The sequence below is a fragment of the Lissotriton helveticus genome, chromosome 3_2, assembly GCF_964261635.1.
Source record: "Lissotriton helveticus chromosome 3_2, aLisHel1.1, whole genome shotgun sequence".
Lineage (NCBI taxonomy): Eukaryota > Metazoa > Chordata > Amphibia > Caudata > Salamandridae > Lissotriton > Lissotriton helveticus.
Window position 1 is genome coordinate 108,640,387 of NC_136062.1, and position 26,018 is coordinate 108,666,404.

Here is a 26,018-nt window from a genome sequence, read left to right on the forward strand (position 1 = left end):
TGACCCGACCCTGTTTGCAGGGTTATTCTGAAACTTTTTGGCTTCCTCCTGTACTTTTTCTGACCTTTTCTATTATTCGATTTAGGCCTCTGGGCACTTTACCACTGCTATTCGGTGCTAAAGTGCATGTGTTCTCTCCTTCAAGCATGGTATGATTGGCTTACACCTATTTGAACTATTTAATTCACCTGTAAGCACCTCATGCAGTGGTATCCCATAAACCCAGGGTCTGTAAATCAAATGCTATTAGTGGGCTTGCAGTGCTGTTTGCACCACTTATAGAAGTAGCTTTTCAAACCTGTCTTAGTATCTGCCACTGCAATACCTGCGTGCACAGTTTACTGTCACATTTCCTTGGCATTTCAAGTTGCCTGTCACGCCGGAATCTCTTTTTTGAGTGCATATAGATTACCCCAAAGGAAGGCCCTAGGAAGCCCTATGGGAAGGGTGCTGTGTAGATAAAAGGTAGGATATGTACCTTCATTGTGTGGCATCTCCTGGTAGTGCCAAACAGCCTATTTGGTGTCTCACTGCTGTGAGAGCTGCTCTTCTCATAGGTTTGCAATGGTAATTCCCTGATGTTTTTCAGTGGCAATTTCTGATTTGAAAGAAATAGTGTTGCCATGCCATATTACTATTGTAGGAATGTCACTTTTAGAAAGTGGGCATTTCTATGTGCGTACAACTCTGAGGGGGATATTCTCAAGAACGTGTGATAATTATTGCAAAATTAGCTTAACTTGGGCACTAGATATGTGCTGTTTAAAACCAGCTCAATTCAACTTGAAAAGAATTTCTTCATTCGTGTTTATTTAGAAACAGTCTCTCTTTTTATTTACTTTTTTGGTTCTAGATGTTGAGTTCACATCTCATGTCATTCAATCATGAACGTTTCTCTTGCATTTTATCATAGACATCCGTGTTGTACATCACAGTTGTACCCAATGCATTTCGGCGTACCACGCCTTCATCAGGGGATTGTCTAAAATGAACAAACATATTATACTTATATCTCATTGAATTTCATGTGGTAATCCATACATACATACCTATAACAATATTATTTAAATAAGTAACCAATGGTATCTACATTGGTGACACTGTCTGTGTTAACTAAACAAGTTTACTGATTAATTGATCTATACACGCTATTGTGGTGTGATATCCTGATAAACTACCTTTAGTGCTTAATCTCACTATGAACCCCGTAGGTTAAGTCTAACCGATGGTTAAGTCCCATTGGCGGGAACACAATGTGGTACTCTCTTGTTAGCGTTGCTGTTGGGCTTCCTATGCAGTATGTTTATCTATCGCGCTGCAACTATTTTGTTTAAATACACCTCTCTCCTTGCGCGTTATCCCCTATGTCTATCGGCTCCATTACCAAATGCAATCGTTCAAGTTTGGGTTTCATGTTACGCGCTTACAAAAATGGGTAAGTGTCACTAAACACTCTCTAAACGCTGTCTATTCTAGCTCGACACCCGATGTAACGTAACCTGCTCTGAGGGCTTCGCTCACCTTTCTGTGATATAGTGAGAAATCTCGTTTTCTTCTTTGTGCGTTCACGTCTAAACCCAAAATGTTGTATCTGTGATCGCCTCTCGCTTGCCTACCACTGAGTTGAATTTACGCGCATGGGTGTTGCTGTACGAAAGGTCTTAAAGGGGAAACACCTCCCTTCACTCGTGAGTGCTTAAAACTTTATGTGTATATGTCAATAAGCTCAAGAGATAAATAAAATGAGATAAAAACTAAGCAGAGCTCTCTGTCTGTGAATTAGAAGTACGCTAAGTCAGGGTGAATCTCTAATTTCACTTGCTACTTACGAGCTACCTATCTAGCTATACCATGATTGCTCATATACAAAAATATTTAAATGTGACAAATGCTCAATGGCATTATTACAGGTAACACATGAATTCTACCCGTTCATTTAACCCTTGCGGCTTCAATGAGTTCAGGTGATATATCCAATCATTTTCTCTTTTGAGAAGATTCTTTCTGTTGTCTGTTCCTTCTGTTTTTTGTACCACTTCCAATATACATGCTCTCAATTGACTTATAGGATGTTTGGCCTCTAGAAAATTGGCTGTGATGGTGGATTTCAACATTTTGGTCCTGGTGTTGCTTTTATGTTCATTCAATCTGGTTTTTAATTTTCTTTCTGTTTGGCCCACGTAGACAGAGCTACAAGGGCACTTTAACCCCTTGCATGCTGATGACGGCCCCCAGCCGTCATGCATTACAGTGCTCGTGTGCTGATGACGCTGGAAGCCGTCATTACCGCACCCGTGCTGAAATCTTCAGCACAGGAGCAGAATCGCAGCAGCATGGAAGGGGTTAACATATATATGATGTTGGTCGTATCACATGTTGCATTGACTTTCAAATGTATCTTGTATCCTTTCATTGGATGTGTAATTTGATTGCCCTTGATAATGTTATGACAATTGCTACAGTTCATACATGGGACTATGCCTTTATATGTTACTGAAATAGTTTTGTCCTCCGCTTGTTTCAAAATTTGTCCTAAATTCTTGGCTCTTGTGTATGCAAACAATGGTTCTGAGGCAAATATGTTGTTGAAGTCTGGTTTCAATTTTAATATATTCCAATGTCTCTTAATGATGGTTTTAAACTGAGTACTCATGTTGGAATACTTACTAACGCATGTTATTCGATTGCTGATTTTTTGTAGCTTGGGTTTGAGCAAATCTTCTCTGGTTTTTTGATTCGTTCTTTGGATTGCCTGTTCCAATATTTGATCTTGGGAACCTCTTTCTTTGAAACGTTGTGTCATCATTCTTGTTTGTATCACTTGTTGCTCTGGATCCGAGACCACTTGTTTAACCCTTAGCAGTTGTGAATAAGGTAGGTGCTGTTTCAATGAAGGGGGGTGATAACTTTCATATCTCAAGAGATTGTTTCTGTCTGTGGGTTTTTTATACAAACTGGTGGCAAAACCCGTTGGTTTCCTTGTTATTTCCACATCCAAGAAATGGATCATTTCCTCTTGTATATCCCACGTAAATTGTACTCTTTCATCAATAGTGTTCAATTCTTCTACTTGATGCTGCAATCTTTCTCTCGAATCTTTCCATATAATGAATATGTCATCAATAAAACAAACATATTATATTAGATTGGTGTCCCACTCCTCTTTGTTGTATATGTGTTTTTCTTCGAAGGCCGTCAGGTACAGATTTGCATAAGATGGAGCTGCACAATTTCCAATGGATGTTCCGCTCTTTTGTAGATACCATTTTTCCTTGTATATAAAAAAACTGTGCATTAATGTAAAATCCATAAGTTCCATCAAAAACACTTGAAGATCCTGTGCATATTCACTATTCAGTAGTGCTTTTTCTACTGCTTCTAAACCTTGACCATGTGGAATTGACGTATATAGGGCTTTTACGTCAATAGTAGCGAATAGAATGGTTTGCTCTTTCGTGATGTTTATCGATGAGAGTTTATTGAGAAAGTCCATGGTATCTTTAATATATGATCTGGTCTTGGTTACTAGTGGTTGCAAATACTTATCCAAAAATGTACCTATTGGTTCATGCAGGCTCCTTTTGGTGGAAACGATCGTGCGGCAAGGTGGTTTGAGTGGATCTTTATGAACTTTAGATACCATGTAAAAAGTAGGAATGGCCGGGTTGTCCTGAGATAAGTATTTTCTGACCTTCTCATTTATAGTTCCCTTATCCATAGCTCTCTGTAAGATTTGTAGCAAGGTTCTTTTGATTTCCTTCGTAGGATTAAAGTCTAATTGCATGTATGTATTCTCATCCTGTAGATGAATTGAAGCTTGTGTTTCATAGTATTCCTTGTTTAGAATAACAAGGGCGCCCCCTTTGTCTGCTTTCTGACATATAATCTGATCATTCTGTGCTATGGAAGTAAGTACTCCATATTCCTTTGCTGTCATATTACTCTTCTTCCGAGTGTTCAAGTTGGTAATGTCTTGTTTACATAGTTGTTTGAATAGATCAATTGTTTTGTGGCTTATTGGTGCCATATATGAGCTAGGTGATTTTAAACCTCTTAAGGGATCTTCCTCATCCTGTCTATCTTCGGTAATCACGTTATCGAAGAAATGTCGTAATCTTATTTTTCTTGTGAGTTTAAAGAGACTCACCTCTAGTTCTAGTGTGTTAATATGTGCCGTCGGTACATATGATGTTCCTTTCTGCAAAGTTTTTAATTGTTGAGAATTAAGATGCACAACGGAAATGTTGAGAACGAAATTGTTCTCTTCTATGTTTGTGTTTTCTTGGTGTTGTCCTTTTTGGATGTAACATTTCGCGTTTGAATACAAGTAAGAAGAGGTGTACACCTGGGCAGATGTATATGCAAGGAGGAGACAAACAAAAACGTATACATCGCAAACAGACACGTCATCATTAACAGACAGTGAAAGAATGGCCATAGATAAAAAACGTCCAACTCAAACCTCCAATACAGGCGGAAGGGAGGGCACCTCAGGCTCGGGGCCTTTTTTAGAGAGAGGCCACGAAGAAAGGGAAGACCCCGGAGGGGACAAGGGAAAAGAAAAAGAAAAGGAACCACCCCAAACGCGAAATGTTACATCCAAAAAGGATAAAACCAAGAAAACACAAACATAGATGAGAACAATTTGGTTCTCAACGTTTCCGATGTGCATCTTAATTCTCAACAATTAAAATCTTTGCAGAAAGGAACATCATATGTACCGACGGCACATACTAACACACTAGAACTAGAGGTGAGTCTCTTTAAACTCACAAGAAAAATGAGATTAAGAGATTTCTTTGATAATGTGATTACCGAAGATAGAAAAGATGAGGCAAATCCCTTAAGAGGTTTAAAATCACCTAGCTCATATATGGCACCAATAAGCCACAAAACAATTGATCTATTCGAACAACTATGTAAACAAGACATTACCAAATTGAACACTCGAAAGAAGAGTAAACTTACGAATATGACAGCGAAGGAATATGGAGTACTTACTTCCATAGCACAGAATGACCAGATTATATGTCGGAAAGCAAACAAAGGGGGCGGCCTTGTTATTCTAAACAAGGAATACTATGAAACACAAGCTTCAATTCAACTACAGGATGAGAATACATACATGCAATTAGACTTTAATCCAACGATGGAAATCAAAAGAACCTTGCTACCAATCTTACAGAGAGCTATCGATTAGGGAACTATAAATGAGAAGGTCAGAAAATACTTATCTCAGGACAACCGGGCCATTCCTACTTTTTACATGGTACCTAAAGTACATAAAGATCCACTCAAACCACCTTGCCGCCCGATCGTTTCCACCAAAAGAAGCCTGCATGAACCAATAGGTAAATTTTTGGATAAGTATTTGCAACCACTAGTAGCCAAGACCAGATCATATATTAAAGATACCACGGACTTTCTCAATAAACTCTCTTCGATAAACATCACGAAAGAGCAAACCATTCTATTGGCTACAATTTACGTAAAAGCCCTATATACGTCAATTCCACATGGTCAAGGTTTAGAAGCAGTAGAAAAAGCACTACTGCATAGTGAATATGCACAGGATCTACAAGTGTTCTTGATGGAACTTATGGATTTTACATTAATGCACAGTTTTTTTATATACAAAGAAAACGGTATCTACAAAAGAGCTGAACATCCAAGGGAAATTGTGCAGCTCCATAATTATGCAAATCTGTACATGACGGCCTTCGAAGAAGAACACATATACAACAAAGAGGAGTGGGACACCAATCTAATATTATATGTTCGTTTTATTGATGACATATTCATTATATGGAAAGATTCGAGAAAAAGATTGCAGCATCAAGTAGAAGAATTGAACACTCTTGATGAAAGAGTACAATTTACGTGGGATATACAAGAGGAAATGATCCATTTCTTGGATGTGGAAATAACAAGGAAACCAACAAGCTTTGCCACCAATTTGTATAAAAAACCCACAGACAGAAACAATCTCTTGAGATATGAAAGTTATCACCACCCTTCATTGAAACAGCACCTACCTTATTCACAGCTGCTAAGGGTTAAACGAGTGGTCTCGGATCCAGAACAACAAGTGATACAAACAAGAATGATGACACAACATTTCAAAGATAGAGGTTACCCAGATAAAATATTGGAACAGGCAATCCAAAGAACGAATCAAAAAACCAGAGAAGATTTGCTCAAACCCAAGTTACAAAAAATCAGCAATCGAATAACATGCTTTAGTAAGTATTTATTTTTTCAACTGTGTTCTCTGCTTTTAAACTTTTAAAATTTGCCTATTTGCACATACTTAATTGCGACACTGTTCACACTGTTTTCTGCTCCCTCCTCGGACCGCACAGCAGATTGAACGCTGTGGCGGCTCGAACCGGGGTCAGCCGCCATCTTAGGGAGGTGCAGGGATCGCGGTCTAGGCTTTCAGACCCTCCCGCCCTCCCGGGGTATTTAAACGCTCTACTTGCACTGTCTGGTGATTGATACCAGCGTGTTATTCTTCCTGAGGCGAAAAGCCGGGAAGCATTATTAATTGCACATCGGAATAGCGTGTTAAAGTGTGACTTTATTTTTTCAACTGTGTTCTCTGCTTTTAAACTTTTAAAATGTGCCTATTTGCACATACTTAATTGCGACACTGTTCACACTGTTTTCTGCTCCCTCCTCGGACCGCACAGCAGATTGAACGCTGTGGCGGCTCGAACCGGGGTCAGCCGCCATCTTAGGGAGGTGCAGGGATCGCGGTCTAGGCTTTCAGACCCTCCCGCCCTCCCGGGGTATTTAAACGCTCTACTTGCACTGTCTGGTGATTGATACCAGCGTGTTATTCTTCCTGAGGCGAAAAGCCGGGAAGCATTATTAATTGCACATCGGAATAGCGTGTTAAAGTGTGACTTTATTTTTTCAACTGTGTTCTCTGCTTTTAAACTTTTAAAATTTGCCTATTTGCACATACTTAATTGCGACACTGTTCACACTGTTTTCTGCTCCCTCCTCGGACCGCACAGCAGATTGAACGCTGTGGCGGCTCGAACCGGGGTCAGCCGCCATCTTAGGGAGGTGCAGGGATCGCGGTCTAGGCTTTCAGACCCTCCCGCCCTCCCGGGGTATTTAAACGCTCTACTTGCACTGTTTGGTGATTGATACCAGCGTGTTATTCTTCCTGAGGCGAAAAGCCGGGAAGCATTATTAATTGCACATCGGAATAGCGTGTTAAAGTGTGACTTTATTTTTTCAACTGTGTTCTCTGCTTTTAAACTTTTAAAATTTGCCTATTTGCACATACTTAATTGCGACACTGTTCACACTGTTTTCTGCTCCCTCCTCGGACCGCACAGCAGATTGAACGCTGTGGCGGCTCGAACCGGGGTCAGCCGCCATCTTAGGGAGGTGCAGGGATCGCGGTCTAGGCTTTCAGACCCTCCCGCCCTCCCGGGGTATTTAAACGCTCTACTTGCACTGTCTGGTGATTGATACCAGCGTGTTATTCTTCCTGAGGCGAAAAGCCGGGAAGCATTATTAATTGCACATCGGAATAGCGTGTTAAAGTGTGACTTTATTTTTTCAACTGTGTTCTCTGCTTTTAAACTTTTAAAATTTGCCTATTTGCACATACTTAATTGCGACACTGTTCACACTGTTTTCTGCTCCCTCCTCGGACCGCACAGCAGATTGAACGCTGTGGCGGCTCGAACCGGGGTCAGCCGCCATCTTAGGGAGGTGCAGGGATCGCGGTCTAGGCTTTCAGACCCTCCCGCCCTCCCGGGGTATTTAAACGCTCTACTTGCACTGTCTGGTGATTGATACCAGCGTGTTATTCTTCCTGAGGCGAAAAGCCGGGAAGCATTTTTAATTGCACATCGGAATAGCGTGTTAAAGTGTGACTTTATTTTTTCAACTGTGTTCTCTGCTTTTAAACTTTTAAAATTTGCCTATTTGCACATACTTAATTGCGACACTGTTCACACTGTTTTCTGCTCCCTCCTCGGACCGCACAGCAGATTGAACGCTGTGGCGGCTCGAACCGGGGTCAGCCGCCATCTTAGGGAGGTGCAGGGATCGCGGTCTAGGCTTTCAGACCCTCCCGCCCTCCCGGGGTATTTAAACGCTCTACTTGCACTGTCTGGTGATTGATACCAGCGTGTTATTCTTCCTGAGGCGAAAAGCCGGGAAGCATTATTAATTGCACATCGGAATAGCGTGTTAAAGTGTGACTTTATTTTTTCAACTGTGTTCTCTGCTTTTAAACTTTTAAAATTTGCCTATTTGCACATACTTAATTGCGACACTGTTCACACTGTTTTCTGCTCCCTCCTCGGACCGCACAGCAGATTGAACGCTGTGGCGGCTCGAACCGGGGTCAGCCGCCATCTTAGGGAGGTGCAGGGATCGCGGTCTAGGCTTTCAGACCCTCCCACCCTCCTCCTGTATAAATGTGCATCATTTCCCGTCCGCGCAGCGGGCGGGCGCAGCGGGCGCGCCGATGGCGCGCCGAAGGCGCGCCAAAGGCGTGCCCGTCTGCGCCCGTCTGCGCCCAACCGGGCCCCGGGGCCATAACCCCTGGTCCCTTTCCATCGGCTTTGCGTCCATACTCCAGAAAACAATTACTTGACTTAAGATCTGTCAATACGCATATAACGCACTCCTTTGATTTGCTCGGTAATTTTCCTCTGCACTGCCCTGATTGTCCTTTCCTATTGAATACTCCTGACTTATGTAAAAGTCAACAACACTTAGTCACCAATCCTTCTCCTCCTGGTTTTACCTTCATCAGCCACAACTGTCGCTCTCTACCCAAACATAAACGCAATCTCTTCGATTTGCTTACTGATGAGGCGCCTGATGCACTATTCATTACTGAGTCTTGGCTCAACGACAATTCTGGCCCTGATATCGCCGAAGCATTGCCCAGTGACTATGCTATTGTCCGTTGTGACCGACCTGTAAGGACAGGTGGCGGTGTGGCAATAATTTTTAATAAAAAATACCAATGCCATGCTGATTCTATTACTTTGAGCAAATGTGAGGCTCTCCACTTCAAGCTCACTTTAAACCCCAATTTTACTATTACTGGACTTTTAATGTATTGTCCCCCTGGCACTACTAATTCCTGGTACACTCAATTCCTGGATTATATGGTTTCTGTGCTCGTATCTTCCAGTAACTTTTTTGTCATTGGGGATTTAAACTTGCATTTGGACAACCCCAATGATAAGGCTGCTGATAGCTGCATTACTGATCTTGCTGCTATGAATTTAACTCTACATAACACGGGCCCCACCCACAGGGATGGTCATCTTTTGGATCCTATTTTTTCAAACTCCTCTTTTATAATAAGTTTTCCTGCCTTACCTGTCCCTTGGTCAGATCATTATCTAGTTAAATTCACGGTAGTTTCCAATAAGATTCAGGCCACATCCAATTCCTCTTTTAATCTTAAAAGGAGAATCTGGAAGAATTTGGATATTACAGCGCTCAACGTAAAACTGCTTGATCTTTTGCCTAAATATCAACTCAACTTAGATAACATGAACTTAGCTGCTAATTCAGTGAATTCTTGGCTCTCTGATGCTATAAATATTTGTCTTCCTCTCACAGACAAGAAAAATGTTGTCCATAATTCTCCCGCCCCATGGTTTAATGAAATTCTTCGCCTTCACAAAGCCCAATGTAAGAGACTAGAACGGGCTTGGAGGAAAGATTACTCTATTGCTGCTGGGCTTACGTATAAAGCCGAATTGAAGTTATACCACAAGGCCTGTGCTCACACCAGAGCCACCTATGCCACAAATTTGATTACAGAAGCCATGAACAAATCGAATGTTTTGTTTAAAGTGGTAAAAGACCTTGCTGGCTCTCAGACAGTCGCTATACCCCCTCCTCTTTCGAGTAAGAAATGCGACGAACTTGCTCAGTATTTTACATCTAAAATTGACATAATCTATAGAGATATTAAATCTCTTGAGGAATCTACTGACTGCCCTGGGCCATCCCCTGTTAGCACTATTCCTCCCCTGGCCTCTCTGCAGACCTGGCCTGATCTTGTACCTGCCACTCTCTTAGAAATTTTAAACAACATCAAATCTGGCTCACCCATGGATCCCGTACCTATTTCGGTTCTACGCCAGCTCGAATCCTCCCAACTTGAAGTGATCTGCTCTTTGCTTAATGCTTCCCTTGCTTCTGCCACGGTCCCCCATTGCTGGAAGCATGCAATGGTTACTCCGCTCCTCAAGAAACCCACTGCAGATCCTAATGTCGCTGCCAATTTCCGGCCTATTTCATTGTTGCCAGCTTTTTCTAAAATTTTGGAAAAACACATTCATCTACATCTCTCACGTTTTGTCACTTCTAACAATCTTCTTCACTCATCTCAATCTGGCTTTCGCCAAGGCTTCTCTACAGAAACCACCCTATTAGGCGTTACTGAGAACATTCGCCAATTATTGGATCAGGGTCAAACAGCTGCACTGATTCTGCTTGATCTCAGTGCAGCTTTCGATACTGTCTCCCACAATATCCTCCTCGATAGCCTTGCCTCCTTTGGCATTTGTGACAAAGCCTTACTCTGGTTTTCGTCCTTTCTTTCCGATAGGACTTTTCAAATCTTTTCAAATACTTCCACTTCGAACATCCACTATTCCCCTCACGGTGTCCCCCAGGGTTCTATTCTTAGCCCTCTCCTCTTTAATCTGTATGTTGTTCCGTTAGCCCATGTTGCACAGCTTTCTGGTCTTAATCTTTTCACTTATGCTGATGATTCTCAGATTGTTTTTTCTTTATCTCAAGCTGATCCTTCTTCACCTTCTTCTCTGCAATCCGGTCTCAGCGACATTTCCCGCTGGATGAGCCGTAATTTTCTAAAACTTAACAGTGAAAAGACGGAGGTGCTTGTCTTCGGTAACAAGCCTGACCTTTGGAGTCCGAGACACTGGCCATCAACCATGGGCGTTCTACCTACTCCTTCTGAACGTGCTAGGAACCTCGGGGTTCTCATTGACAGAGATCTGTCGATGAAAGACCAAGTTAATAAAGTCTCAGCCACCTGTTTTACTATTCTTAGATGGCTGAGAAAGATCTTCTGGATTCTGCCATCTGACACCCGGAGATCTGTTGTGACGGCCTTGGTGACCTCTAGATTGGACTACAGTAATGTACTCTATCTGGGGGTTACCAAGGCGGTCTTGCGTCGTCTCCAATTGGTCCAGAATGCTGCTGCCCGACTCCTGTGTGGATGTCGGAAATATGATCCTATCACGAAACGAATTAAGCAACTTCATTGGCTTAATATCGAAAATCGTGTAAAATTTAAGGCACTATGCTTTATGCATAAGATTAAAACTGATGTTGCTCCTACTTATCTTCGAGCACTCGTCAAGCCTTATTTACCCATCCGCTCACTCCGTTCTTCTTCCCAACATTTGTTTTGTGTACCTAGATTCAGACTTTCTAGAATGGGAGGCCATTCCTTTGCTGTACTGGGACCCAAATTGTGGAACTCTCTTCCTATGGACTTACGAATGGAGCAGTGCCATCTCCGTTTTCGAAGAGCCTTAAAGACCTGGCTATTTGCCCAATAATTTTTCTCCTCAGGATCAACTATGTGCTTACTGTTAATCAGCGCCGGGAAACCCTTATGGGTAGCTGTCGCGCTCTATAAGATTAATTAATAAATAAATAAATAAATAAATAAATAAATTCCAACATGAGTACTCAGTTTAAAACCATTATTAAGAGACATTGGAATATATTACAATTGGAACCAGACTTCAACAACATATTTGCCTCAGAACCATTGTTTGCATACACAAGAGCCAAGAATTTAGGACAAATTTTGAAACAACCGGAGGACAAAACAAGTTCAGTAACATATAAAGGCATAGTCCCATGTATGAACTGTAGCAATTGTCATAACGTTATCAAGGGCAATCAAATTACACATCCCATGAAAGGATACAAGATACATTTGAAAGTCAATGCAACATGTGATACAACCAACATAATATACATGTTAAAGTGCCCTTGTGGCTCTGTCTACGTGGGCCAAACAGAAAGAAAATTAAAAACCAGATTGAATGAACATAAAAGCAACATCAGGACCAAAATGATGAAATCCACCATCACAGCCCATTTTTTAGAGGTCAAACATCATATAAGTCAATTGAGAGCATGTATATTGGAATTGTACAAAAAACAGAAGGGACAGACAACAGAAAGAATCTTCTCAAAAGAGAAAATTATTGGATATATCACCTGAACTCATTGAAGCCGCAAGGGTTAAATGAACGGGTAGAATTCATGTGTTACCTCTAATAATGCCATTGAGCATTGGTCACATTTAAATATTTTTGTATATGAACAATCATGGTATAGCTAGATAGGTAGCTCGTAAGTAGCAAGTGAAATTAGAGAGTCACCCTGACTTAGCGTACTTCTAATTCACAGACAGAGAGCTCTGCTTAGTTTTTTATCTCATTTTATTTATCTTGTGAGCTTATTGACATATACAAATAAAGTTTTAAGCCCTCACGAGTGAAGGGAGGTGTTTCCCCTTTAGGAACTTTCGTACAGCAACATGCATGCAACAGCAACTCAGCGGTAGGCGAGCGAGAGGCGATCACAGATACAACATTTTGGGTTTAGACGTGAACGCACAAGGAAGAAAATGAGATTATTTAAATACGTAACCAATGGTATCTACATTTGTTACGTATTTAAATAATATTGTTATAGGTATGTATGTATGGATTACCACATGAAATTCAATGAGATATAAGTATAATATGTTTGTTCATTTTAGACAATCCCCTGATGAAGGCGTGGTACGCCAAAATGCATTGGGTACAACTGTGATGTACGACACGGATGTCTATGATAAAATGCAAGAGAAACGTTCATGATTGAATGACATGAGATGTGAACTCAACTTCTAGAACTAAAAAAGTAAATAAAAAGAGAGACTGTTTCTAAATAAACACGAATGAAGAAATTCTTTTCAAGTTGAATTGAGCTGGTTTTAAACAGCACGTATCTAGTGCCCAGGGAGACAGCACTACATTCAGTAGGACTTCAACCTTACTCATTAATTACACTTCTAGTGGGGAGAGATTCCCAGGAGCACAGGAGAAACACAAAAAGGAGGAAAACGCAAGGCAGTGCACGACCAACGTCGAAAGTCTAAAATTAGCTTAACGCAATTCTTCATATCGCAGTCTATCACGAGAAAATAAAGCAGTGTTAACGTTGTATTCTCTAGGGGTGGGTGGAATTTGTGGAGTTGCCTTCCGCAACCTTCAGCGAAACGGCACGAAATCTCTGCGAACACACGGAATTTCGCGTGCTCGCAGAGATTTTGCTACGCTCAATGTAATCTCTAGTCTGCAGGCTAATCTACTGGTTAATCAGTAAGTGCTACCTTGTTGGGTAGATGTATAGTCCTTTTTCCTACACTACAGTTGCGTCAAGGGACAGAAGAGTTGTCTCCCTCCAGTGACCATATGTGTCTGTAACTTTGTCACCTCGCTGAAAGTCGCAGCAGTCCCTTGAGTGAGCTGTCCATCATAGTGGGAAAATGGTGGGAAGATGTTGCATACCGCTAGAGTGTGTGGGGCAGGGCCGAACGGGTGGATCTTCTATGTGAGTTCACATGCCTCTTGATTATAAAGGGTCAGAGAACGATCAGAGCTGCAGATGAGGGGACAGCAGCCTGCTGGTCACAGGAACTACACGGGGATTGCGCTTGAGAAACTCATGGATGCAAAGACCTCCATCAAGGACTACAGCTAATTGTAGACGGTAGATATGGGGAGAAAGCACACCTGCCTAGCCTCAACAGTGCTCACTAATGGCCTGCTTAATGCATTACTGAATTTGCTTCCTTTCCTATGCGAGATCACATGCCTCTTGATTACAAAGGGTCAGAGACTGATCAGAGCAGCAGATGAGGGGAAAGCAGCCTCCTGGTCACAGGAACTAGACGGGGATTGTGTTCGAGAAACTCATGGATGCAAAGACCTCCATCAAGGACTAGAGATAATTGTCGATGGTAGATATGGGGAGAAAGCACACCTGCCTGGCCTCGACAGTTCTCACTAATGGGCTGATTAATGCGTTACTGAATTTGCTTCCTTTCCTATGTGAGTTCACATGTCTCTTGATTATAAAGGGTCAGAGACCGATCAGAGCAGCAGAGGAGGGGAAAGCAGCCTCCTGGTAACAGGAACTACACGGGATTGTGCTCAAGAAACTCATGGATGCAAAGACCTCCATCACGGACTACAGCTAATAGTAGACGATAGATATGGGGCGAAGGCACTGTTGTATAGCATTTTAAGACCCTAGTGTAATTTTCCCGATTCATGCCCTTATGTAGGTATAAATCACCATATCCTTATATTGGCAAAGAAATCATAACCATATTTAGACATAGCTCATGCAGTCCAAATACGGCATGGCTACTTCCACTAGTTCCAAAAATCCACAAGGATTTCTTGGAAAACTCGGCTTCAGCAGCTAGGGACTTCCCCTTGCTTGAATATTGATTTGTCCAAGAACTCATGGAGTTTTCAAAGAACTGAGACTCTTTGATGACGTTATTATGTCCACGTTTACGTCAAACTCAATGTTTTTTGGAGTGGAGTGGATGAACGCTGTGTGTAGTGGAATTTTGTGACATGTGCAGTGAAATTATGTGGATAGAAAGTATGTGGTATTTAATGTATAGGAATTATGTAGAGTGGGATTGTGTGTTATTGAGAGTAATTTTGTGGTATGGTAGTCTGTGTTGTGGCATGGTAACCTCAGGTTTAATCTTCCTCATTTTGATTGAAGCTCAACTATGAACTCAGAGAGACAAAAAAGATGGAATCACTGAGGAGCACTAGTGGACCTAGTCAGAGGTATGAGCAAGGCCACTGGAATTATGTGACTGTTTAGCTGCACCGACTTTTGCACAAATATACATTTTCTGCATTAGTCACATATTATCATCTGTACCCTAATCTGCAGATTTGAACATGAAAAGCCTTGTTTCTATTTGAAACGGGTCAAACATTACCAAAAATGCAGCGACAAGAGTTACAGCATGTTGGAAGGCCCTCTGCAAACCTAGAATGGTCACCTGTTATTTATTGCTAAATGTGGGTGATAAATTGGTACTAATGGTGTGCAAGCCACTCTTGCTTCCCTCTGTGCCTCTCTTGCCTATTTCTGTTGCTTCTTTCGACATATTTGTTTTTTTATTCACTTCTCGTGACCTCATTCTGCACATCTCTTCTACTTTCTGCACCTCTCTTCCCTCTTTCTGTACATCTGTTGCCTCTTTCTGCACCTCATTTGCTTCTTTCTTCACCTCTATTCTCTCTTTCTGCACTTATCTTCCCTCTTTCTGTACCTTTCCTGCCTGTTTTTGCATCTCACTTGGCTAATTCTGTACTTTTCTTGCTTCTTTCTATATCTCTGTTGTTTCTTTTAGCAATTCTCTTGCCTCTTTGTGCACTTCTCTTGCCTGTTTCCGCACGTCTTGACCCTCATTTGGCACCCCTGTTGCTTCTTTCTGCACTTCTCTTGTCTTTCTCTGCATCTCTCTCATCACTCTTTCTGCAAGTCTGTTGCCTCTTTCTGCACCTCATGTGCTTCTTTCTGCACCCCTATTATCTCTTTCTGCACTTGTCTTCCCTCTTTCTGTACCTTTCCTGCCTGTTTTTGCTTCTCACATGCCTCTTTCTGCACTTTTCTTGCTTTCTACATCTCTGTTGCTTCTTTCAGCAATTGTCTTGCATCTTTGTGCACTTCTCTTGCCTGTTTCTGCACCTCTATGCCTTTATTTACACCTCTGTTGGCTCTTACTGCTCCTCACTTGTTCCTTTCTACACTTCCCTTGCCTCTTTTCGTACCCCTGTTGCGTCATTCTGCACTTTCCATGCTTCTTTCTGTACATGTCTTGCTTCTTTCTGCACCCCTGTTGTCTCTTTATGTACCTCTTTTGCCTCTTTCCACACTCTTCTTGCCTTTTTCTGCACCTCTCTTCCCTCTTTCTGCAGGTCTGTTGCCTCTTTCTGCCCCTCATTTTCTTCTTTCTTCACCCCCTGTTGTCTCTTTCTGGCCTCGTCTTCCCTCTTTCTGTACCTTTCCTGCCTGTTTTTGCATCTCAGTTGCCTCTTTCTGCACTTTTCCTGCTTCTTACTACACCTCTGTTGCTTCTTTCAGCAAATCTTGTGCCTCTTTGTGCATTTCTCATGCTTGTTTCTGCACCTTTCTTTCCTCTTTTTGCACCTCTGTTAGCTCATTCTGCGCCTCACTTGCTCCTTTCTACACTTCTCTTGCCTCTTTCTGCACCCCTGTTTCTTCATACTGCACTTTCCATGCTTCGTTCTACAGCTGTCTTGCTAATTTCTGCACTCCTGTTGTCTCTTTATGTACCTCTTTAGGTGCTTTCTGCACTTTTCTTGCTTTTTATGCACCTCTATTCCCTCTTTCTGCATGCATGTTGCCTTATTCCGCATCTCATTTGCTTCTTTCTGCACCCCTGTTGTCTCTTTCTGCGCTTGTCTTCCCTCTTTCTGTACCTTTCCTGCCTGTACCAATACACCAATACAAACCCACTCACTAATTCCTATGTCTACAAACACATCCACCCATTCACCCATACAGTCACTCATACATGCAGTCAACCATTAATACAGCACTATCATATACACTCACATATCTATACAGACAATCACACACTGTCACTCATCCATAGAGTTACTCACACAACTAGTCAGTCATGCAAAGAATCAATCATACTCCCATTTACTCATCTATACAGTTATACACACACCACCTCACTTATTCAAACATATACTTACACTCTTATACAATAACTAATACAAGCACACACTCATCCATACAGTCACTCTCACAATCACTCACTCTTACATATAGTCATTTGTATACTCAAACACTCACATATACTGCCTTTCACATATGCAGTTACTCACACATGCACCACTGAGGCATCCATTCACTCACCAACACATCCATACATCTCTTTACAGATGCACTCTTGAACCCCTACACCCAGTGAATCACCCACTCACACATCTATGCTCAGAGTCACACCACCCACCCACACAGACACTCAGGCACCCATACAGATACTCAGACAAATCATCAACCCATGCAACCACTTACACACCAACTGACAAACTAAACTGTGTGAATGTCTGTATCAGCCACTAACCCATGTATTCAGTAAGACACATTTAATCATTCACTAATACAGTCAGTCACGCACCTACTAAATCATCCATTCTGAAATTTATACACCCACTCATTCTTCAATACACCGTGGCCTATATATATATATATATATATATATATATATATATATATACATACATATATATATATCCTGTACACCGTTGTCTCCAAACTCGCGCGTTCGTGCCACACAGCAAGCAGACTCCGGACACGGACCTCGAGGTGTATAAAAAAGTTTTATTTGGCAGAAAGAGTCACCGACGTTTCGACGTTTCGGCTATATATATATTCACTGAAAAAACCATTGGTTTCACACCAGTTATAGTTAGGTGGAAATTTTACTCGCATAAAACCATTGAAATTCCCACGTTATAGTTAGTTGGACTCACTATAACTTGCACGTGCAATGCACTGCTGATGACGTCACATATTACATCACTCATGACATGGTCAGTGACATCACTCATGACATCACTGATGACATCTCAAATGACATCACTGATGACAACATCCTTGTGACAAAGTGGCAGACCTCCTATCAGCATAAAATAACCTTTGACACACACATTCAAAAATAGAAACTAACATTTTCTTAAAAAAGGAGAAACCAATACCAATTACAACAACTTATTAGGTAATTCCAACATCTACATACACATCCACTCATTCACAAACAGTTCTATATAGTCACTCATGCATGTACTTACTCATCATATGTACTCATACACCTATACATCCTGTTACACACTAATACTCATCCATATAGTTACTCACACACAAATTCACACATGCAAATAAACTATCAAAAAAACATTTACTTGATTATACTGCTATATACACACCACTACACATACTTCTACAGAAACTGAAACATATTTACTCTCTTAAACAATCAATTATAAAAACACATACTCACTAACCCACCCATACACACAATCATCCACCCATACAGTCTTGCACACATGCTGTCTTCAAAATACATACAAATAGTGAGTCACTCATTCATGCATCTGTGCTCTAAGTAATATCCCCCACCGAACCATACAGACACTGATACTGATACTCAAAAAAACAACTATTAACCCATATACACACTCATGTAGCTACTCACCAACCCATGCAGCCACTTATACACAAAGTGAGACACAGATACAGATATTTAAATATTTAAACATTACTCGCTAATATATGTATTCACTAAGATACATTTAATAAGTCAGTTAACCAATCAATTTTACACATAAAAACATCCATTTAGACATTTATTTACCCATTTATTCTTCCATCAACCTTTAGATATACATATATAAAAAATATTTATTTTTCAGAAAGATACACATTCACTGGATGATGTCATCAGTGATGTCATTTGAGATGTCATCAGTGATGTCATGAGTGATGTCACTGACCATGTCATGAGTGATGTAATATGTGACGTCATCAGCAGTGCATTGCACGTGCAAGTAATAGTGAGTCCAACTAACTCTAACGTGGGAATTTCAATGGTATTATGCGAGTAAAATTTCCACCTAACTATAACTGGTGTGAAACCAATGGTTTTTTCAGTGAATTTAATAGGTTTTTTAAATGCTAATTCCTAACTATAACTGGTGTGAAACCTAAGTTTTTTTCAGTGAATATATATATATATATATATATATATATATATATATATATATATATATATATATATATATATTCTCCAAAAAAGCCTCCAAGCTTTGAGGACGCACTCCAGACAGAGGGTGGTTCAACAAGAGCCTTTTATTCATGAAACCGGAAACAAGAGTCTGAAATAATTACTCCAGTGGGCCACAGATCTCTTTTCCAGTTCCCCAATTTTAATCACCTCCGCGCTGTTGAAAACACTGCAATTCAGTTTGCAGCGCACAGACCTTTTCAAGTTCACCAGGCGGTGCGATCCTCCACGGCTGGAGCAGCTGTGCATAAACATTCACCAAAAAAGCCTCCAAGCTTCGAGGACGCACTCCAGACAGAGGGTGGTTCAACAAGAGCCTTTTATTCATGAAACCGGAAACAAGAGTCTGAAATAATTACTTTCCTGACGCGTTTCGGTGCACCTGGCACCTTAATCTTAGGATGGGAGGTAGCGAAAACCTGGAATGCACCATGACCTTTTCTCCTTTGTTGGCATGCACTCTCCAGTGAGTGGCATGCTGGGATACATAGTGCCGATTCTTCCCCATCAGTGGGGTCCTGGTTTTCACAAGTCTTTCCTGCTCCCAATGTTTATAAATGTTTTAAAACCCTCCAGTGGGCCACAGATCTCTTTTCCAGTTCCCCAATTTTAATCACCTCCGCGCTGTTGAAAACACTGCAATTCAGTTCGCGGCGCACAGACCTTTTCAAGTTCACCAGGCGGTGCGATCCTCCACGGCTGGAGCAGCCGTGCATAAACATTCACCAAAAAAGCCTCCAAGCTTCGAGGACGCACTCCAGACAGAGGGTGGTTCAACAAGAGCCTGGCACCTTAATCTTAGGATGGGATGTAGCGAAAACCTGGAATGCACCATGACCTTTTCTCCTTTTTTGGTGCACTGAAACGCTTCAGGAAAGTAATTATTTCAGACTCTTGTTTCCGGTTTCATGAATAAAAGGCTCTTGTTGAACCACCCTCTGTCTGGAGTGCGTCCTCGAAGCTTGGAGATCTCATATCACACATACACATGCTACATGCTATATGTTGCCAGTTCAACAGTGTCTACCTAGTGAGAATGTAGCCTGGGGCAAGCTAAAGCAATGTTATTGGGTGCTAATACTAATTTAGCACATGGGGCACCTCTTGTAAGGTGTGCTCTTGTGCTACCAGAGTATTTAGTCCCAATGGATAGCATGATTCACAAAATGCAGGAACTCACACATACATTCATTGTCAACACACATAGTAAACATAAGCAAAAACAACAAGGTTAACTCCAATATTCACAGCCAACACAGCAATGACTGTAAATGATAACGTAACATGCATTGCATATCACAATCCACAATAATACACACATTTGCCCTATTGCATCAAAGACAAAGACACAAAGAGCGTGAAATTTTCAGCCACTGCACCAATAAAAAATAACTCTTCCCACCAGACGCGTGCCTTGTTAGGCCTTGCCTTGTGTGAATTCGAAGCATTGACTGGTAGCGTAAAAGGCACACAAGCCTAAAGCGTGAATTTTTCAGCCACTTCGTTAGCCTAAAATGACGCTTTCCCAGCCTACGCATCTGAATGACCACAAGGCGCCTTGTCAGGTCTTGTGTGAAATCGTTACATTGACAGGTAGCATAAAAAAAATGGACGCATCACCTCCAAATGTGACGCATCTTCCCAGGAAATGATGTTATGGATAAAGGGAAGTGATGGATCACGTTTGCAGCAAAACAGGAAGTGTGAAATTACTTTCATTTTCAGTTTAAGTCACAGTTTTATTGTCTGTGTTTGAGAGTGGTTGTATGTTGGCTGTGCTGGAGAGTGTTTATGTGTGAGGAGCTGGTCTGTTGTGTGTGCTATCCGTGTCGAGTCTCTTGAGTCCTTTTTGTGCTTTTTTGTAAATTGTTATTTATTGTCCTGTGTGCTGTCAGGTATTTGTCTTCTGGTGTATTGTTGCCATAGGAGATGTTGTGGGTATTTGGGGGGGATGTAGTTTTTGGATGTGATCATGCCTGAGAAAGGTAGGGCTCTCCCCATGAGTGAACAGGAGCATGGGAGCTTCCTGTGGCCGGTAACCCATTACCGATCCAGCATGGTAGCCAGTGGGGAATATGTGCTTTCGGCTACCCCTTGAAGGAGCAGAAGCAACATTGGGAGACTGTGTGCCTACAGATGCTGAGGCTCTTTGGAGTAGACCGGTACGTCCATCAGCTTAAACATCACTGGGCGGATGTGGTTTGCAGGGAGTATGACCTCCTGCATTATGTTGGCATCCAAGTTGGTGGAGAAGTTGGTAAGTGCACATGATTTGTGTGTTTTCCTATGTGTATCTTTTTCCCATTGATGAATAGTGCTAATATTAAGTATGACTCACATGTTTTTTTTTCTCAAAATTGCCATGCCCCCAAGCAAATGAGGAAGATTCAGTGGAAATGAAACTGGCACGATCTGTGCATCAGTGTTATCTGTGACACTAAGAGGCCCACACAAGTGATAGTGTCCCTTTAAGTGATACGAATAAATCCCAGGGAAGCATTGAGCTGATGCACATGCCTGTAGCCCATCCAGACTACTCATATGTTGATAAACCAGGTAGTGCATATCAGCTCTAGAGGTGCCTCTTTTCAATAAACATTTGTCTGGTACAGTTGTGATGTGCCATTACAGAACACACATTACAACTAAAGCGGCTTAGTTACAAGACCCTAGCGCCACCAGCATGTCATTTATCCCTTATCAAAATTGAAGCACAGTCAGTGCAACAGCCTTGTAAATAAGTCCCTTGGTGTGCTTAGTACGCTTAACTTATGGTGCACATGTGTGCATTGTTGGTTTGATTGAAATAATACTGGAAAGGACAGCTCTCAGTACAAGAAAATGCTAATTCAGAGTATGATACTTCTGTATTTGTGCTTGGAATGCAGCATGCATACAATACTGAATAACACATAGTGATATGCCGATGATCCTCCTTGGCATACCTCCTCTACGTAGTCACACTTTAATGAGGCCTGCCATGGCTTATATAGCTTAGCTAACCTGTGAATGCTGCAAAACACGTCACTGGTCTTGAACAGCATTTCATATGTAAAAGGTATGGCCCCTTGATGTCCACCATGGCTACGCTGTGCTTTGCACTGGCTTGCCTGACTCCATACCTTAGAATATATAGAAAATCCCACATGCTGGCATTTCATGGCCTCATGGAGGTGTTTTTGAGGTCAGAGCCACCGGACCTGTTCTTACATAGGACCCTCCCATTGCACATGCTTCTTGTATAAGAGACCCACTCACATGGTACAGAACCCAAGGGTATGTCAGTCTGAATCTGAGGCATCTTATCATTTTCCTTTCATGCTATTGTTCAATTTTCCATTAAAATACCTAAGGTTGCATGGAACATTTCTGAACAATATCTGGTACTCTACAGCACTGACAGGTACATAACTCAATTTTTGTACTGTAATAATAAAGTTTATTTCAGAAAGCTATTCAATAAAACATGCAAGCATAAAACAGTCCTGGTGACAATTACATTAAAGTAAAAACATTTGTATCAATGAGATCAATCCATTTAAAATGTATCATTAAGCATTTGCTTGGACTTCCTAATCTAAGAATGTAAAATGCATAAAGTAGGATAAAATAAAATAAGATAAAATACATCCTATACATAAGACGTATAGGAATGGTAGATCTTGGCTAATGTACTCATTCTAATTTTGCTATTGTGTTAAAAGTGTGCTACTTATCTTGATTCTACACTGTCACATGGAAAGCACTTTTATTAGTAATCACAATTTTATTTAGTTTGAGTTAATGCTAAATACCTCCAAGTAAAAATTCAAGGTCTCTTTTCTAATAAGGGCAACTGAAAATAGATAACTGCTTACAGCAAATACTGTGTAAGTCGGCGTGTTGCTCCTCAGGATTCTTAATGCCTCCAGATACCTCCGTACTCCAAGGTATTTACATAGTGGCCGTATCCACTTCCCTCTTGGAATTTGTATGCTTGATAGAAAAACATCACATGGTGTACCGTTTCGATATCTAACTTGGAGCATAAGATGCATATAGATGTGCAACCGACACTCTCATTGGCAACCTGCACTGTCATAAGTGGCCCTAGTTCAAGTGTGTCCTAGCATAATTTTAAGTAAAGCAATTTTGCTAGTTGCTTAAGATGTAGGTCAAGAAAGTCCTCGCAGCAAAGTGTTTCCTTGATAGAGAGGAACTTAATGTCAATCTGCCATGAGTAGAGGATTTGTAGAAGTTGGCCTGAATGAACTCCAAATATCGGGCTTTCCAGTTAGGACACGCCCACCAGCGAGCCTTGGTCCATCCAAATATGACCAAGAACCAACCTGTTGAACTAATAACGGATATGTTTAAACCACAGGAATGTAAGATGTATATATAGAGTCAGCAGTTCCTCTACTGCCCTCCGGTACGGGCACAGCTCCTGGGTCATCCAAAGTCTGACCCAGAGTGATAAGGGTCTGAGTCTAGCAAGGACCACCACTCTTTTTAGAGCAACATCTAAAAACATTTGGATTAGGGGGTTACTAGAGGGGAGGTGGAGGAGAGAGCGCACAAACTTGTTTTCACAGAATGTAAGTAGATCTGACTTCTCATGACCCCCAAATTTTGGCCCCATATAGATCAGCGGATGGATCCTTTAGTTTATACAGATCTATAGCGAGGAGGACTTCCCTTGAGGTTGTCTCTTGATACCTCCTATGGATCACTGAAATTTGGTACTGTATCACTGCCCTTCTCTTCTCGATATGGGGTAGTCAAGATAGTTTACTATCAGGCATTATTCCCAGATATTTAAATCTATGCATTCGCTCCAAATTTTCATTTGCTAAGGTTAGGGGTTGCTTAAATGCTTTGTGTCGTCGAACTGCCATGAACTTTGTTTTGGAAATATTAATCTAAAGGCCCTTAGAAATTCAATATACATTTAAATTCAGCAAGAGCTGTTGGAGGCCCATTGGAGTCTGGGATATTAAGAGTGTATCGTTTGTGAATAGTAGTGTAGGAACACCCACCCCATCTTATTTTGATGCGTCTATGATCCCCTTTGAAAGTGTGCCAACTAAATTGTTGACATAAAGAGAGTATAGGGTGGGGGCTAGCACACACCCCTGCCTCACACCTCTATAGATTGGAATCTTGTCAGTTAGTGGCATAAATGCAATTTCAGGAGGCAGAAGGCACACTCATTTTCGGTAAAGATGACATTTGTACCATACCATGGGTACAAAAAAGCATTGTTCCTAAGCATATTATGTACTGACATGTTCACACCTAGATGTGCTAAGGTGGGGCAATTGCATTGTTCAACAATTGCCATGCCTTTGTAATTTGGCATTAGTAAATCTGTGATGATAGATAATAGCATATGCATGCTCACTCTAAGCTGCAAGATGAATTGAGGCTATAGTGGCAGCTACCTCTGATGTTGTGAAAATAATACTGTTTTATGATGTTGAGCCTGTTCCAAGTCACCCTTCGACTGACGGTTTTTCATGTTGCTTAAACTGACAACATGACTCCGGAGCAGTTGGGCAAGCATAACCTGCAGAAGGACTGCTACTTCCACCTTTGACATGTTGCTAAGATGCACAGGGCAATGAGGAAGCAACATGAGCTGGAAAAGGCTCTGAGCAAGGGAAACTCTTCTTGCTGGGTCCACCAACATTGGGTAAGACACCCACATGAAAAGATCACACTGCTCCAGGAGGTAAAGCAAGCAAAGGCTAGACCATAGTCCAATTCTAGCCTCAGGGACCCTTTCTGCCCTTCCCCTGTACACAGTTTTAATGTTGGTCGTAATGGTTTTGTAGCTTAGTTTAGGTTAGTTAGGGTAATTATAGTGTGGGATAGTGGTGTAAGGTGTTTGTAGCGATGGGAAGCTGTTTTGTGTGCGGCAGTGCTTTGTGTTTTTTTGGGGTGGGTTGTTTTATGTGTTATAAATACATTTAAAAAAATTTATAAACGGTTTCCCAAAAAATTAAAAATAAATATGAATGTTTAGCATTCTATGTGTAGATAGTTGGTGTTAAGTGCAGTTTCTGTTGTCCTTGTGTGAAGATGTGTCTTAAGGTGGGGTGGGAGGTTGATCTTATTCATCTTGTGCTAAATGTGTGGAATAGGGTAGGTTAATTTAAGGTATTATTAGACAGTCAGTAGGATAAGGTAGTGTAGGTTAGGTTAGATTAGTTAGTTAGTGTTGGTTAGGTAAATTAAGTAATTTTTAATTTTCATTTCACACTAAATGTCATTGTTTGCTACATACAGGTCTACATCATGATTTACTCTGAGGGAGTTAGCATGTGTGCTCAGGCAATGTAATATACATGCATTCGTCTTTGCTAGCAGTGTTTGGCAACATGTGTGAGTAGGTGTATTACATATGGACAAGGATCTGTCAGGTTGGCCATGGCTTTATATTATCTATCTCCAGTCATTGTTGAGCAGTGCACGTGGCAAACACGATGGAAATGGTACATAGTGCAACACTTATTTGCATACAATCTCTCTGTGTGGTATGCCATGTGGTATGCTTTGGAGGGATGTTATGCTCAATACACCCTCCCAAATTTAAGGTTTTTTGGACTCTAACACTGATGGCTGCCCCGTACACACTCACCCTTGCAGCGTTTCTCTTGTCAGCCCAACATAGATTGCTGGCTAGTATCCATCAAACAGTCAATCAATCAGGGTGCAGGGCTTTTAGACTGAAGCTAATCACCTATTAGGGTCTCAAGGAGCTAAGGAGATGTGGGAGGGGGGGAGGGATTACAGTTCAATAGAAGAGCCAGGTGTTGAAGTCCTTCTGAATTGAGGCAGTGAAGGTGATTGCCTGAGATGTGGAGATAGAATCTTACAAGTCTTCGCAGCGAGATAGAAGGATCTGCCTCTGGCTTGTGTCTTGTGAAACCGTTGGATACTGGCCAGGGCCAGTTGGGCGGTGCGGAGATGTCTGATGGGTGTGTAGAAGGAGAGGTGGTGGTTGAGGTATGCAGGTCTGGTGTTGTAGAGGGCTTTGTAGGCGTTTGTGAGGAGTTTGAAGGTTCTTCTTTTGTTGATT